Here is an 18,280-nt window from a genome sequence, read left to right as displayed (position 1 = left end):
CATGTGATCTTAACTGGAATTAAGGATTTCTCTTATCTTAGCTACCTTTTCTACACTAAGAACTGACTTGGAGAATCTCTTTCAGCTGTTCGAAAACAAGTTCTCATCTGTTTACAGTCATTTTCACTGAATTATTCATGTTTTCATGTAGTTTCCTATATTCTGAATTCTGGCCCAAGTATAAGCTTTGGCCACTTTATCAAACAACTTCCTACACACTGTTATAAACTGAGGGAGCTACGGAACATTGTCTCTCAACTGTGTTATAGGGTGTAGTACTACATTTCAGTGAAGTGTAAGGCTTTCCAAAGCGTCCGAACGTGTTTCTTTCTCTATTTCAATGGTATTCTACCTTATATAACACACATTTACCACTCTAGTCTCCTTTAAGTAAACAATATAGAATTCATACAGTGTTTCATGTAATCTTAACTCCAATTAAGTATTTCCCAGATTTAGCTACCTTTTCTACACTAAGAACTGACTTGGAGAATCTCTTTCAGCTGTTCTAAACAAGTTCTCATCTGTTTACAGTCATTTTCAGTGAATTAATCATGTTTTCATGTAGTTTCCTATATTCTGCCTTCTGGTCCAAGTATAAGCTTTGCCCACTTTATCAAGCAACTTCCTACACACTGTTATAAACTGAGGGAGCTAGGGAACATTGTCTCTCAACTGTGTTATAGAGTGTAGTACTACATTTCAGGGAAGTGTAAGGCTTTCAAAAGCTTCCGAACGTGTTTCTTTCTCTATTTCAATGGTATTCTACCTTATATAACACACATTTACCACTCTAGTCTCCTTTAAGTAAACAATATAGGATTCATACAGTGTTTCATGTGATCTTAACTCCAACTAAGTATTTCCCGGATTTAGCTACCTTTTCTACACTAAGAACTGACTTGGAGAATCTCTTTCAGCTGTTCTAAAACAAGTTCTCATCTGTTTACAGTCATTTTCACTGAATTATTCATGTTTTCATGTAGTTTCCTATATTCTGACTTCTTGCCCAAGTATAAGCTTTGGCCACTTTATCAAACAACCTCCTGCACACTGTTATGAACTGAGGCAGCTAGGGAACATTGTCTCTCAACTGTGTTATAGAGTGTAGTACTACATTTCAGTGAAGTGTAAGGCTTTCCAAAGCTGCCGAACGTGTTTCTTTCTCTATTTCAATGGTATTCTGCCTTGTATAACACACATTTACCACTCTAGTCTCCTTTAAATAAAGAATATAGGATTCATACAGTGTTTCTTGTGATCTTAACTCCAATTAAGGATTTCCCGGATTTAGCTACCTTTTCTACACTAAGAACTGACTTGGAGAATCTCTTTCAGCTGTTCTAAACAAGTTCTCATCTGTTTACAGTCATTTTCACTGAATTATTCATGTTTTCATGTAGTTTCCTATATTCTGCCTTCTGGCCCAAGTATAAGCTTTTCCCACTTTATCAAACAACTTCCTACACACTGTTATAAACTGAAGGAGCTAGGGAACATTGTCTCTCAACTGTGTTATAGGGTGTAGTACTACATTTCAGTGAAGTGTAAGGCTTTCCAAAGATTTCGAACGTGTTTCTTTCTCTATTTCAATGGTATTCTGCCTTGTATAGCACACATTTACCACTCTAGTCTCTTTTAAGTAAAGAATATTGGATTCATACAGTGTTTCATGTGATCTTAACTGGAATTAAGGATTTCTCTTATCTTAGCTACCTTTTCTACACTAAGAACTGATTGGAGAATCTCTTTCAGCTGTTCGAAAACAAGTTCTCATCTGTTTACAGTCATTTTCACTGAATTATTGATGTTTTCATGTAGTTTCCTATATTCTGACTTCTGGCCCAAGTATAAGCTTTGGTCACTTTATCAAACAACCTCCTACACACTGTTATGAACTGAGGCAGCTAGGGAACATTGCCTCTCAACTGTGTTATAGAGTGCAGTACTACATTACAGTGAAGTGTAAGGCTTTCCAAAGCTTCCGAACGTGTTTCTTTCTCTATTTCAATGGTATTCTGCCTTGTATAACACACATTTACCACTCTAGTCTCCTTTAAGTAAAGAATATAGGATTCATACAGTGTTTCATGTGATCTTAACTCCAATTAAGGATTTCCCGGATCTTAACTACCTTTTCTACACTAAGAACTGACTTGGAGAATCTCTTTCAGCTGTTCTAAACAAGTTCTCATTTGTTTACAGTCATTTTCAGTGAATTAATCATGTTTTCATGTAGTTTCCTATATTCTGCCTTCTGGTCCAAGTATAAGCTTTGCCCACTTTATCAAGCAACTTCCTACACACTGTTATAAACTGAGGGAGCTAAGGAACATTGTCTCTCAACTGTGTTATAGAGTGTAGTACTACATTTCAGGGAAGTGTAAGGCTTTCAAAAGCTTCCGAACGTGTTTCTTTCTCTATTTCAATGGTATTCTACATTATATAACACACATTTACCACTCTAGTCTCCTTTAAGTAAACAATATAGGATTCATACAGTGTTTCATGTGATCTTAACTCCAACTAAGTATTTCCCGGATTTAGCTACCTTTTCTACACTAAGAACTGACTTGGAGAATCTCTTTCAGCTGTTCTAAAACAAGTTCTCATCTGTTTACAGTCATTTTCACTGAATTATTCATGTTTTCATGTAGTTTCCTATATTCTGACTTCTTGCCCAAGTATAAGCTTTGGCCACTTTATCAAACAACCTCCTACACAATGTTATGAACTGAGGCAGCTAGGGAACATTGTCTCTCAACTGTGTTATAGAGTGTAGTACTACATTTCAGCGAAGTGTAAGGCTTTCCAAAGCTGCCGAACGTGTTTCTTTCTCTATTTCAATGGTATTCTGCCTTGTATAACACACATATACCACTCTAGTCTCCTTTAAGTAAAGAATATAGGACTCATACAGTGTTTCATGTGATCTTAACTCCAATTAAGTATTTCCCGGATTTAGCTACCTTTTCTACACTAAGAACTGACTTGGAGAATCTCTTTCAGCTGTTCTAAACAAGTTCTCATCTGTTTACAGTCATTTTCACTGAATTATTCATGTTTTCATGTAGTTTCCTATATTCTACCGTCTGGCCCAAGTATAAGCTTTGCCCACTTTATCAAACAACCTCCTACACACTGTTATGAACTGAGGCAGCTAGGGAACATTGCCTCTCAACTGTGTTATAGAGTGCAGTACTACATTTCAGTGAAGTGTAAGGCTTTCCAAAGCTGCCGAACGTGTTTCTTTCTCTATTTCAATGGTATTCTGCCTTGTATAGCACACATTTACCACTCTAGTCTCTTTTAAGTAAAGAATATTGGATTCATACAGTGTTTCATGTGATCTTAACTGGAATTAAGGATTTCTCTTATCTTAGCTACCTTTTCTACACTAAGAACTGATTGGAGAATCTCTTTCAGCTGTTCGAAAACAAGTTCTCATCTGTTTACAGTCATTTTCACTGAATTATTCATGTTTTCATGTAGTTTCCTATATTCTGACTTCTGGCCCAAGTATAAGCTTTGGCCACTTTATCAAACAACTTCCTACACACTGTTATAAACTGAGGGAGCTAGGGAACATTGTCTCTCAACTGTGTTATAGGGTGTAGTACTACATTTCAGTGAAGTGTAAGGCTTTCCAAAGCTTCCGAACGTGTTTCTTTCTCTATTTCAATGGTATTCTACCTTATATAACACACATTTACCACTCTAGTCTCCTTTAAGTAAACAATATAGAATTCATACAGTGTTTCATGTAATCTTAACTCCAATTAAGTATTTCCCAGATTTAGCTACCTTTTCTACACTAAGAACTGACTTGGAGAATCTCTTTCAGCTGTTCTAAAACAAGTTCTCATCTGTTTACAGTCATTTTCACTGAATTATTCATGTTTTCATGTAGTTTCCTATATTCTGACTTCTGGCCCAAGTATAAGCTTTGGTCACTTTATCAAACAACCTCCTACACACTGTTATGAACTGAGGCAGCTAGGGAACATTGCCTCTCAACTGTGTTATAGAGTGCAGTACTACATTACAGTGAAGTGTAAGGCTTTCCAAAGCTGACGAACGTGTTTCTTTCTCTATTTCAATGGTATTCTGCCTTGTATAACACACATTTACCACTCTAGTCTCCTTTAAGTAAAGAATATAGGATTCATACAGTGTTTCATGTGATCTTAACTCCAATTAAGGATTTCCCAGATCTTAACTACCTTTTCTACACTAAGAACTGACTTGGAGAATCTCTTTCAGCTGTTCTAAACAAGTTCTCATATGTTTACAGTCATTTTCAGTGAATTATTCATGTTTTCATGTAGTTTCCTATATTCTGACTTCTTGCCCAAGTATAAGCTTTGGCCACTTTATCAAACAACCTCCTACACACTGTTATGAACTGAGGCAGCTAGGGAACATTGTCTCTCAACTGTGTTATAGAGTGTAGTACTACATTTCAGTGAAGTGTAAGGCTTTCCAAAGCTTCCGAACGTGTTTCTTTCTCTATTTCAATGGTATTCTGCCTTGTATAACACACATTTACCACTCTAGTCTCCTTTAAGTAAAGAATATAGGATTCATACAGTGTTTCATGTGATCTTAACTCCAATTAAGGATTTCCCGGATTTAGCTACCTTTTCTACACTAAGAACTGACTTGGAGAATCTCTTTCAGCTGTTCTAAACAAGTTCTCATCTGTTTACAGTCATTTTCACTGAATTATTCATGTTTTCATGTAGTTTCCTATATTCTGCCTTCTGGCCCAAGTATAAGCTTTTCCCACTTTATCAAACAACTTCCTACACACTGTTATAAAATGAAGGAGCTAGGGAACATTGTCTCTCAACTGTGTTATAGGGTGTAGTACTACATTTCAGTGAAGTGTAAGGCTTTCCAAAGCTTCCGAACGTGTTTCTTTCTCTATTTCAATGGTATTCTGCCTTGTATAACACACATTTACCACTCTAGTCTCCTTTAAGTAAACAATATAGAATTCATACAGTGTTTCATGTAATCTTAACTCCAATTAAGTATTTCCCAGATTTAGCTACCTTTTCTACACTAAGAACTGACTTGGAGAATCTCTTTCAGCTGTTCTAAAACAAGTTCTCATCTGTTTACAGTCATTTTCACTGAATTATTCATGTTTTCATGTAGTTTCCTATATTCTGACTTCTGGCCCAAGTATAAGCTTTGGTCACTTTATCAAACAACCTCCTACACACTGTTATGAACTGAGGCAGCTAGGGAACATTGCCTCTCAACTGTGTTATAGAGTGCAGTACTACATTACAGTGAAGTGTAAGGCTTTCCAAAGCTTCCGAACGTGTTTCTTTCTCTATTTCAATGGTATTCTGCCTTGTATAACACACATTTACCACTCTAGTCTCCTTTAAGTAAAGAATATAGGATTCATACAGTGTTTCATGTGATCTTAACTCCAATTAAGGATTTCCCGGATCTTAACTACCTTTTCTACACTAAGAACTGACTTGGAGAATCTCTTTCAGCTGTTCTAAACAAGTTCTCATCTGTTTACAGTCATTTTCAGTGAATTAATCATGTTTTCATGTAGTTTCCTATATTCTGCCTTCTGGTCCAAGTATAAGCTTTGCCCACTTTATCAAGCAACTTCCTACACACTGTTATAAACTGAGGGAGCTAAGGAACATTGTCTCTCAACTGTGTTATAGAGTGTAGTACTACATTTCAGGGAAGTGTAAGGCTTTCAAAAGCTTCCGAACGTGTTTCTTTCTCTATTTCAATGGTATTCTACCTTATATAACACACATTTACCACTCTAGTCTCCTTTAAGTAAACAATATAGGATTCATACAGTGTTTCATGTGATCTTAACTCCAACTAAGTATTTCCCGGATTTAGCTACCTTTTCTACACTAAGAACTGACTTGGAGAATCTCTTTCAGCTGTTCTAAAACAAGTTCTCATCTGTTTACAGTCATTTTCACTGAATTATTCATGTTTTCATGTAGTTTCCTATATTCTGACTTCTTGCCCAAGTATAAGCTTTGGCCACTTTATCAAACAACCTCCTACACACTGTTATGAACTGAGGCAGCTAGGGAACATTGTCTCTCAACTGTGTTATAGAGTGTAGTACTACATTTCAGCGAAGTGTAAGGCTTTCCAAAGCTGCCGAACGTGTTTCTTTCTCTATTTCAATGGTATTCTGCCTTGTATAACACACATATACCACTCTAGTCTCCTTTAAGTAAAGAATATAGGACTCATACAGTGTTTCATGTGATCTTAACTCCAATTAAGTATTTCCCGGATTTAGCTACCTTTTCTACACTAAAAACTGACTTGGAGATTCTCTTTCAGCTGTTCTAAACAAGTTCTCATTTGTTTACAGTCATTTTCACTGAATTATTCATGTTTTCATGTAGTTTCCTATATTCTACATTCTGGCCCAAGTATAAGCTTTGCCCACTTTATCAAACAACCTCCTACTCACTGTTATGAACTGAGGCAGCTAGGGAACATTGCCTCTCAACTGTGTTATAGAGTGCAGTACTACATTTCAGTGAAGTGTAAGGCTTTCCAAAGCTGCCGAACGTGTTTCTTTCTCTATTTCAATGGTATTCTGCCTTGTATAGCACACATTTACCACTCTAGTCTCTTTTAAGTAAAGAATATTGGATTCATACAGTGTTTCATGTGATCTTAACTGGAATTAAGGATTTCTCTTATCTTAGCTACCTTTTCTACACTAAGAACTGACTTGGAGAATCTCTTTCAGCTGTTCTAAACAAGTTCTCATCTGTTTAAAGTCATTTTCACTGAATTATTCATGTTTTCATGTAGTTTCCTATATTCTGACTTCTTGCCCAAGTATAAGCTTTGGCCACTTTATCAAACAACCTCCTACACACTGTTATGAACTGAGGCAGCTAGGGAACATTGTCTCTCAACTGTGTTATAGAGTGTAGTACTACATTTCAGCGAAGTGTAAGGCTTTCCAAAGCTGCCGAACGTGTTTCTTTCTCTATTTCAATGGTATTCTGCCTTGTATAACACACATATACCACTCTAGTCTCCTTTAAGTAAAGAATATAGGACTCATACAGTGTTTCATGTGATCTTAACTCCAATTAAGTATTTCCCGGATTTAGCTACCTTTTCTACACTAAGAACTGACTTGTAGAATCTCTTTCAGCTGTTCTAAACAAGTTCTCATCTGTTTACAGTCATTTTCACTGAATTATTCATGTTTTCATGTAGTTTCCTATATTCTACCTTCTGGCCCAAGTATAAGCTTTGCCCACTTTATCAAACAACCTCCTACACACTGTTATGAACTGAGGCAGCTAGGGAACATTGCCTCTCAACTGTGTTATAGAGTGCAGTACTACATTTCAGTGAAGTGTAAGGCTTTCCAAAGCTGCCGAACGTGTTTCTTTCTCTATTTCAATGGTATTCTGCCTTGTATAGCACACATTTACCACTCTAGTCTCTTTTAAGTAAAGAATATTGGATTCATACAGTGTTTCATGTGATCTTAACTGGAATTAAGGATTTCTCTTATCTTAGCTACCTTTTCTACACTAAGAACTGACTTGGAGAATCTCTTTCAGCTGTTCGAAAACAAGTTCTCATCTGTTTACAGTCATTTTCACTGAATTATTCATGTTTTCATGTAGTTTCCTATATTCTGACTTCTGGCCCAAGTATAAGCTTTGGCCACTTTATCAAACAACTTCCTACACACTGTTATAAACTGAGGGAGCTAGGGAACATTGTCTCTCAACTGTGTTATAGGGTGTAGTACTACATTTCAGTGAAGTGTAAGGCTTTCCAAAGCTTCCGAACGTGTTTCTTTCTCTATTTCAATGGTATTCTACCTTATATAACACACATTTACCACTCTAGTCTCCTTTAAGTAAACAATATAGAATTCATACAGTGTTTCATGTAATCTTAACTCCAATTAAATATTTCCCAGATTTAGCTACCTTTTCTACACTAAGAACTGACTTGGAGAATCTCTTTCAGCTGTTCTAAAACAAGTTCTCATCTGTTTACAGTCATTTTCACTGAATTATTCATGTTTTCATGTAGTTTCCTATATTCTGACTTCTGGCCCAAGTATAAGCTTTGGTCACTTTATCAAACAACCTCCTACACACTGTTATGAACTGAGGCAGCTAGGGAACATTGCCTCTCAACTGTGTTATAGAGTGCAGTACTATATTACAGTGAAGTGTAAGGCTTTCCAAAGCTTCCGAACGTGTTTCTTTCTCTATTTCAATGGTATTCTGCCTTGTATAACACACATTTACCACTCTAGTCTACTTTAAGTAAAGAATATAGGTTTCATACAGTGTTTCATGTGATCTTAACTCCAATTAAGGATTTCCCGGATCTTAACTACCTTTTCTACACAAAGAACTGACTTGGAGAATCTCTTTCAGCTGTTCTAAACAAGTTCTCATCTGTTTACAGTCATTTTCAGTGAATTAATCATATTTTCATGTAGTTTCCTATATTCTGCCTTCTGGTCCAAGTATAAGCTTTGCCCACTTTATCAAGCAACTTCCTACACACTGTTATAAACTGAGGGAGCTAAGGAACATTGTCTCTCAACTGTGTTATAGAGTGTAGTACTACATTTCAGGGAAGTGTAAGGCTTTCAAAAGCTTCCGAACGTGTTTCTTTCTCTATTTCAATGGTATTCTACCTTATATAACACACATTTACCACTCTAGTCTCCTTTAAGTAAACAATATAGGATTCATACAGTGTTTCATGTGATCTTAACTCCAACTAAGTATTTCCCGGATTTAGCTACCTTTTCTACACTAAGAACTGACTTGGAGAATCTCTTTCAGCTGTTCTAAAACAAGTTCTCATCTGTTTACAGTCATTTTCACTGAATTATTCATGTTTTCATGTAGTTTCCTATATTCTGACTTCTTGCCCAAGTATAAGCTTTGGCCACTTTATCAAACAACCTCCTACACACTGTTATGAACTGAGGCAGCTAGGGAACATTGTCTCTCAACTGTGTTATAGAGTGTAGTACTACATTTCAGCGAAGTGTAAGGCTTTCCAAAGCTGCCGAACGTGTTTCTTTCTCTATTTCAATGGTATTCTGCCTTGTATAACACACATATACCACTCTAGTCTCCTTTAAGTAAAGAATATAGGACTCATACAGTGTTTCATGTGATCTTAACTCCAATTAAGTATTTCCCGGATTTAGCTACCTTTTCTACACTAAAAACTGACTTGGAGATTCTCTTTCAGCTGTTCTAAACAAGTTCTCATTTGTTTACAGTCATTTTCACTGAATTATTCATGTTTTCATGTAGTTTCCTATATTCTACATTCTGGCCCAAGTATAAGCTTTGCCCACTTTATCAAACAACCTCCTACTCACTGTTATGAACTGAGGCAGCTAGGGAACATTGCCTCTCAACTGTGTTATAGAGTGCAGTACTACATTTCAGTGAAGTGTAAGGCTTTCCAAAGCTGCCGAACGTGTTTCTTTCTCTATTTCAATGGTATTCTGCCTTGTATAGCACACATTTACCACTCTAGTCTCTTTTAAGTAAAGAATATTGGATTCATACAGTGTTTCATGTGATCTTAACTGGAATTAAGGATTTCTCTTATCTTAGCTACCTTTTCTACACTAAGAACTGACTTGGAGAATCTCTTTCAGCTGTTCTAAACAAGTTCTCATCTGTTTAAAGTCATTTTCACTGAATTATTCATGTTTTCATGTAGTTTCCTATATTCTGACTTCTTGCCCAAGTATAAGCTTTGGCCACTTTATCAAACAACCTCCTACACACTGTTATGAACTGAGGCAGCTAGGGAACATTGTCTCTCAACTGTGTTATAGAGTGTAGTACTACATTTCAGCGAAGTGTAAGGCTTTCCAAAGCTGCCGAACGTGTTTCTTTCTCTATTTCAATAGTATTCTGCCTTGTATAACACACATATACCACTCTAGTCTCCTTTAAGTAAAGAATATAGGACTCATACAGTGTTTCATGTGATCTTAACTCCAATTAAGTATTTCCCGGATTTAGCTACCTTTTCTACACTAAGAACTGACTTGTAGAATCTCTTTCAGCTGTTCTAAACAAGTTCTCATCTGTTTACAGTCATTTTCACTGAATTATTCATGTTTTCATGTAGTTTCCTATATTCTACCTTCTGGCCCAAGTATAAGCTTTGCCCACTTTATCAAACAACCTCCTACACACTGTTATGAACTGAGGCAGCTAGGGAACATTGCCTCTCAACTGTGTTATAGAGTGCAGTACTACATTTCAGTGAAGTGTAAGGCTTTCCAAAGCTGCCGAACGTGTTTCTTTCTCTATTTCAATGGTATTCTGCCTTGTATAGCACACATTTACCACTCTAGTCTCTTTTAAGTAAAGAATATTGGATTCATACAGTGTTTCATGTGATCTTAACTGGAATTAAGGATTTCTCTTATCTTAGCTACCTTTTCTACACTAAGAACTGACTTGGAGAATCTCTTTCAGCTGTTCGAAAACAAGTTCTCATCTGTTTACAGTCATTTTCACTGAATTATTCATGTTTTCATGTAGTTTCCTATATTCTGACTTCTGGCCCAAGTATAAGCTTTGGCCACTTTATCAAACAACTTCCTACACACTGTTATAAACTGAGGGAGCTAGGGAACATTGTCTCTCAACTGTGTTATAGGGTGTAGTACTACATTTCAGTGAAGTGTAAGGCTTTCCAAAGCTTCCGAACGTGTTTCTTTCTCTATTTCAATGGTATTCTACCTTATATAACACACATTTACCACTCTAGTCTCCTTTAAGTAAACAATATAGAATTCATACAGTGTTTCATGTAATCTTAACTCCAATTAAATATTTCCCAGATTTAGCTACCTTTTCTACACTAAGAACTGACTTGGAGAATCTCTTTCAGCTGTTCTAAAACAAGTTCTCATCTGTTTACAGTCATTTTCACTGAATTATTCATGTTTTCATGTAGTTTCCTATATTCTGACTTCTGGCCCAAGTATAAGCTTTGGTCACTTTATCAAACAACCTCCTACACACTGTTATGAACTGAGGCAGCTAGGGAACATTGCCTCTCAACTGTGTTATAGAGTGCAGTACTATATTACAGTGAAGTGTAAGGCTTTCCAAAGCTTCCGAACGTGTTTCTTTCTCTATTTCAATGGTATTCTGCCTTGTATAACACACATTTACCACTCTAGTCTACTTTAAGTAAAGAATATAGGTTTCATACAGTGTTTCATGTGATCTTAACTCCAATTAAGGATTTCCCGGATCTTAACTACCTTTTCTACACAAAGAACTGACTTGGAGAATCTCTTTCAGCTGTTCTAAACAAGTTCTCATCTGTTTACAGTCATTTTCAGTGAATTAATCATATTTTCATGTAGTTTCCTATATTCTGCCTTCTGGTCCAAGTATAAGCTTTGCCCACTTTATCAAGCAACTTCCTACACACTGTTATAAACTGAGGGAGCTAAGGAACATTGTCTGTCAACTGTGTTATAGAGTGTAGTACTACATTTCAGGGAAGTGTAAGGCTTTCAAAAGCTTCCGAACGTGTTTCTTTCTCTATTTCAATGGTATTCTACCTTATATAACACACATTTACCACTCTAGTCTCCTTTAAGTAAACAATATAGGATTCATACAGTGTTTCATGTGATCTTAACTCCAACTAAGTATTTCCCGGATTTAGCTACCTTTTCTACACTAAGAACTGACTTGGAGAATCTCTTTCAGCTGTTCTAAAACAAGTTCTCATCTGTTTACAGTCATTTTCACTGAATTATTCATGTTTTCATGTAGTTTCCTATATTCTGACTTCTGGCCCAAGTATAAGCTTTGGTCACTTTATCAAACAACCTCCTACACACTGTTATGAACTGAGGCAGCTAGGGAACATTGCCTCTCAACTGTGTTATAGAGTGCAGTACTATATTACAGTGAAGTGTAAGGCTTTCCAAAGCTTCCGAACGTGTTTCTTTCTCTATTTCAATGGTATTCTGCCTTGTATAACACACATTTACCACTCTAGTCTACTTTAAGTAAAGAATATAGGTTTCATACAGTGTTTCATGTGATCTTAACTCCAATTAAGGATTTCCCGGATCTTAACTACCTTTTCTACACAAAGAACTGACTTGGAGAATCTCTTTCAGCTGTTCTAAACAAGTTCTCATCTGTTTACAGTCATTTTCAGTGAATTAATCATGTTTTCATGTAGTTTCCTATATTCTGCCTTCTGGTCCAAGTATAAGCTTTGCCCACTTTATCAAGCAACTTCCTACACACTGTTATAAACTGAGGGAGCTAAGGAACATTGTCTCTCAACTGTGTTATAGAGTGTAGTACTACATTTCAGGGAAGTGTAAGGCTTTCAAAAGCTTCCGAACGTGTTTCTTTCTCTATTTCAATGGTATTCTACCTTATATAACACACATTTACCACTCTAGTCTCCTTTAAGTAAACAATATAGGATTCATACAGTGTTTCATGTGATCTTAACTCCAACTAAGTATTTCCCGGATTTAGCTACCTTTTCTACACTAAGAACTGACTTGGAGAATCTCTTTCAGCTGTTCTAAAACAAGTTCTCATCTGTTTACAGTCATTTTCACTGAATTATTCATGTTTTCATGTAGTTTCCTATATTCTGACTTCTTGCCCAAGTATAAGCTTTGGCCACTTTATCAAACAACCTCCTACACACTGTTATGAACTGAGGCAGCTAGGGAACATTGTCTCTCAACTGTGTTATAGAGTGTAGTACTACATTTCAGCGAAGTGTAAGGCTTTCCAAAGCTGCCGAACGTGTTTCTTTCTCTATTTCAATGGTATTCTGCCTTGTATAACACACATATACCACTCTAGTCTCCTTTAAGTAAAGAATATCGGACTCATACAGTGTTTCATGTGATCTTAACTCCAATTAAGTATTTCCCGGATTTAGCTACCTTTTCTACACTAAAAACTGACTTGGAGATTCTCTTTCAGCTGTTCTAAACAAGTTCTCATTTGTTTACAGTCATTTTCACTGAATTATTCATGTTTTCATGTAGTTTCCTATATTCTACATTCTGGCCCAAGTATAAGCTTTGCCCACTTTATCAAACAACCTCCTACTCACTGTTATGAACTGAGGCAGCTAGGGAACATTGCCTCTCAACTGTGTTATAGAGTGCAGTACTACATTTCAGTGAAGTGTAAGGCTTTCCAAAGCTGCCGAACGTGTTTCTTTCTCTATTTCAATGGTATTCTGCCTTGTATAGCACACATTTACCACTCTAGTCTCTTTTAAGTAAAGAATATTGGATTCATACAGTGTTTCATGTGATCTTAACTGGAATTAAGGATTTCTCTTATCTTAGCTACCTTTTCTACACTAAGAACTGACTTGGAGAATCTCTTTCAGCTGTTCTAAACAAGTTCTCATCTGTTTAAAGTCATTTTCACTGAATTATTCATGTTTTCATGTAGTTTCCTATATTCTGACTTCTTGCCCAAGTATAAGCTTTGGCCACTTTATCAAACAACCTCCTACACACTGTTATGAACTGAGGCAGCTAGGGAACATTGTCTCTCAACTGTGTTATAGAGTGTAGTACTACATTTCAGCGAAGTGTAAGGCTTTCCAAAGCTGCCGAACGTGTTTCTTTCTCTATTTCAATGGTATTCTGCCTTGTATAACACACATATACCACTCTAGTCTCCTTTAAGTAAAGAATATAGGACTCATACAGTGTTTCATGTGATCTTAACTCCAATTAAGTATTTCCCGGATTTAGCTACCTTTTCTACACTAAGAACTGACTTGGAGAATCTCTTTCAGCTGTTCTAAACAAGTTCTCATCTGTTTACAGTCATTTTCACTGAATTATTCATGTTTTCATGTAGTTTCCTATATTCTACCTTCTGGCCCAAGTATAAGCTTTGCCCACTTTATCAAACAACCTCCTACACACTGTTATGAACTGAGGCAGCTAGGGAACATTGCCTCTCAACTGTGTTATAGAGTGCAGTACTACATTTCAGTGAAGTGTAAGGCTTTCCAAAGCTGCCGAACGTGTTTCTTTCTCTATTTCAATGGTATTCTGCCTTGTATAGCACACATTTACCACTCTAGTCTCTTTTAAGTAAAGAATATTGGATTCATACAGTGTTTCATGTGATCTTAACTGGAATTAAGGATTTCTCTTATCTTAGCTACCTTTTCTACACTAAGAACTGACTTGGAGAATCTCTTTCAGCTGTTCGAAAACAAGTTCTCATCTGTTTACAGTCATTTTCACTGAATTATTCATGTTTTCATGTAGTTTCCTATATTCTGACTTCTGGCCCAAGTATAAGCTTTGGCCACTTTATCAAACAACTTCCTACACACTGTTATAAACTGAGGGAGCTAGGGAACATTGTCTCTCAACTGTGTTATAGGGTGTAGTACTACATTTCAGTGAAGTGTAAGGCTTTCCAAAGCTTCCGAACGTGTTTCTTTCTCTATTTCAATGGTATTCTACCTTATATAACACACATTTACCACTCTAGTCTCCTTTAAGTAAACAATATAGAATTCATACAGTGTTTCATGTAATCTTAACTCCAATTAAATATTTCCCAGATTTAGCTACCTTTTCTACACTAAGAACTGACTTGGAGAATCTCTTTCAGCTGTTCTAAAACAAGTTCTCATCTGTTTACAGTCATTTTCACTGAATTATTCATGTTTTCATGTAGTTTCCTATATTCTGACTTCTGGCCCAAGTATAAGCTTTGGTCACTTTATCAAACAACCTCCTACACACTGTTATGAACTGAGGCAGCTAGGGAACATTGCCTCTCAACTGTGTTATAGAGTGCAGTACTATATTACAGTGAAGTGTAAGGCTTTCCAAAGCTTCCGAACGTGTTTCTTTCTCTATTTCAATGGTATTCTGCCTTGTATAACACACATTTACCACTCTAGTCTACTTTAAGTAAAGAATATAGGTTTCATACAGTGTTTCATGTGATCTTAACTCCAATTAAGGATTTCCCAGATCTTAACTACCTTTTCTACACAAAGAACTGACTTGGAGAATCTCTTTCAGCTGTTCTAAACAAGTTCTCATCTGTTTACAGTCATTTTCAGTGAATTAATCATATTTTCATGTAGTTTCCTATATTCTGCCTTCTGGTCCAAGTATAAGCTTTGCCCACTTTATCAAGCAACTTCCTACACACTGTTATAAACTGAGGGAGCTAAGGAACATTGTCTGTCAACTGTGTTATAGAGTGTAGTACTACATTTCAGGGAAGTGTAAGGCTTTCAAAAGCTTCCGAACGTGTTTCTTTCTCTATTTCAATGGTATTCTACCTTATATAACACACATTTACCACTCTAGTCTCCTTTAAGTAAACAATATAGGATTCATACAGTGTTTCATGTGATCTTAACTCCAACTAAGTATTTCCCGGATTTAGCTACCTTTTCTACACTAAGAACTGACTTGGAGAATCTCTTTCAGCTGTTCTAAAACAAGTTCTCATCTGTTTACAGTCATTTTCACTGAATTATTCATGTTTTCATGTAGTTTCCTATATTCTGACTTCTTGCCCAAGTATAAGCTTTGGCCACTTTATCAAACAACCTCCTACACACTGTTATGAACTGAGGCAGCTAGGGAACATTGTCTCTCAACTGTGTTATAGAGTGTAGTACTACATTTCAGCGAAGTGTAAGGCTTTCCAAAGCTGCCGAACGTGTTTCTTTCTCTATTTCAATGGTATTCTGCCTTGTATAACACACATATACCACTCTAGTCTCCTTTAAGTAAAGAATATAGGACTCATACAGTGTTTCATGTGATCTTAACTCCAATTAAGTATTTCCCGGATTTAGCTACCTTTTCTACACTAAAAACTGACTTGGAGATTCTCTTTCAGCTGTTCTAAACAAGTTCTCATCTGTTTACAGTCATTTTCACTGAATTATTCATGTTTTCATGTAGTTTCCTATATTCTACCTTCTGGCCCAAGTATAAGCTTTGCCCACTTTATCAAACAACCTCCTACTCACTGTTATGAACTGAGGCAGCTAGGGAACATTGCCTCTCAACTGTGTTATAGAGTGCAGTACTACATTTCAGTGAAGTGTAAGGCTTTCCAAAGCTGCCGAACGTGTTTCTTTCTCTATTTCAATGGTATTCTGCCTTGTATAGCACACATTTACCACTCTAGTCTCTTTTAAGTAAAGAATATTGGATTCATACAGTGTTTCATGTGATCTTAACTGGAATTAAGGATTTCTCTTATCTTAGCTACCTTTTCTACACTAAGAACTGACTTGGAGAATCTCTTTCAGCTGTTCTAAACAAGTTCTCATCTGTTTAAAGTCATTTTCACTGAATTATTCATGTTTTCATGTAGTTTCCTATATTCTGACTTCTTGCCCAAGTATAAGCTTTGGCCACTTTATCAAACAACCTCCTACACACTGTTATGAACTGAGGCAGCTAGGGAACATTGTCTCTCAACTGTGTTATAGAGTGTAGTACTACATTTCAGCGAAGTGTAAGGCTTTCCAAAGCTGCCGAACGTGTTTCTTTCTCTATTTCAATGGTATTCTGCCTTGTATAACACACATATACCACTCTAGTCTCCTTTAAGTAAAGAATATAGGACTCATACAGTGTTTCATGTGATCTTAACTCCAATTAAGTATTTCCCGGATTTAGCTACCTTTTCTACACTAAGAACTGACTTGGAGAATCTCTTTCAGCTGTTCTAAACAAGTTCTCATCTGTTTACAGTCATTTTCACTGAATTATTCATGTTTTCATGTAGTTTCCTATATACTACCTTCTGGCCCAAGTATAAGCTTTGCCCACTTTATCAAACAACCTCCTACACACTGTTATGAACTGAGGCAGCTAGGGAACATTGCCTCTCAACTGTGTTATAGAGTGCAGTACTACATTTCAGTGAAGTGTAAGGCTTTCCAAAGCTGCCGAACGTGTTTCTTTCTCTATTTCAATGGTATTCTGCCTTGTATAGCACACATTTACCACTCTAGTCTCTTTTAAGTAAAGAATATTGGATTCATACAGTGTTTCATGTGATCTTAACTGGAATTAAGGATTTCTCTTATCTTAGCTACCTTTTCTACACTAAGAACTGACTTGGAGAATCTCTTTCAGCTGTTCGAAAACAAGTTCTCATCTGTTTACAGTCATTTTCACTGAATTATTCATGTTTTCATGTAGTTTCCTATATTCTGACTTCTGGCCCAAGTATAAGCTTTGGCCACTTTATCAAACAACTTCCTACACACTGTTATAAACTGAGGGAGCTAGGGAACATTGTCTCTCAACTGTGTTATAGGGTGTAGTACTACATTTCAGTGAAGTGTAAGGCTTTCCAAAGCTTCCGAACGTGTTTCTTTCTCTATTTCAATGGTATTCTACCTTATATAACACACATTTACCACTCTAGTCTCCTTTAAGTAAACAATATAGAATTCATACAGTGTTTCATGTAATCTTAACTCCAATTAAATATTTCCCAGATTTAGCTACCTTTTCTACACTAAGAACTGACTTGGAGAATCTCTTTCAGCTGTTCTAAAACAAGTTCTCATCTGTTTACAGTCATTTTCACTGAATTATTCATGTTTTCATGTAGTTTCCTATATTCTGACTTCTGGCCCAAGTATAAGCTTTGGTCACTTTATCAAACAACCTCCTACACACTGTTATGAACTGAGGCAGCTAGGGAACATTGCCTCTCAACTGTGTTATAGAGTGCAGTACTACATTACAGTGAAGTGTAAGGCTTTCCAAAGCTTCTGAACGTGTTTCTTTCTCTATTTCAATGGTATTCTGCCTTGTATAACACACATTTACCACTCTAGTCTACTTTAAGTAAAGAATATAGGTTTCATACAGTGTTTCATGTGATCTTAACTCCAATTAAGGATTTCCCGGATCTTAACTACCTTTTCTACACTAAGAACTGACTTGGAGAATCTCTTTCAGCTGTTCTAAACAAGTTCTCATCTGTTTACAGTCATTTTCAGTGAATTAATCATGTTTTCATGTAGTTTCCTATATTCTGCCTTCTGGTCCAAGTATAAGCTTTGCCCACTTTATCAAGCAACTTCCTACACACTGTTATAAACTGAGGGAGCTAAGGAACATTGTCTGTCAACTGTGTTATAGAGTGTAGTACTACATTTCAGGGAAGTGTAAGGCTTTCAAAAGCTT

Source organism: Pipistrellus hanaki (assembly GCF_964339955.1).
Source record: "Pipistrellus hanaki genome assembly, chromosome: 17".
Classification (NCBI taxonomy): domain Eukaryota; kingdom Metazoa; phylum Chordata; class Mammalia; order Chiroptera; family Vespertilionidae; genus Pipistrellus; species Pipistrellus hanaki.
Note: the sequence above shows the minus strand (reverse complement) of the source record.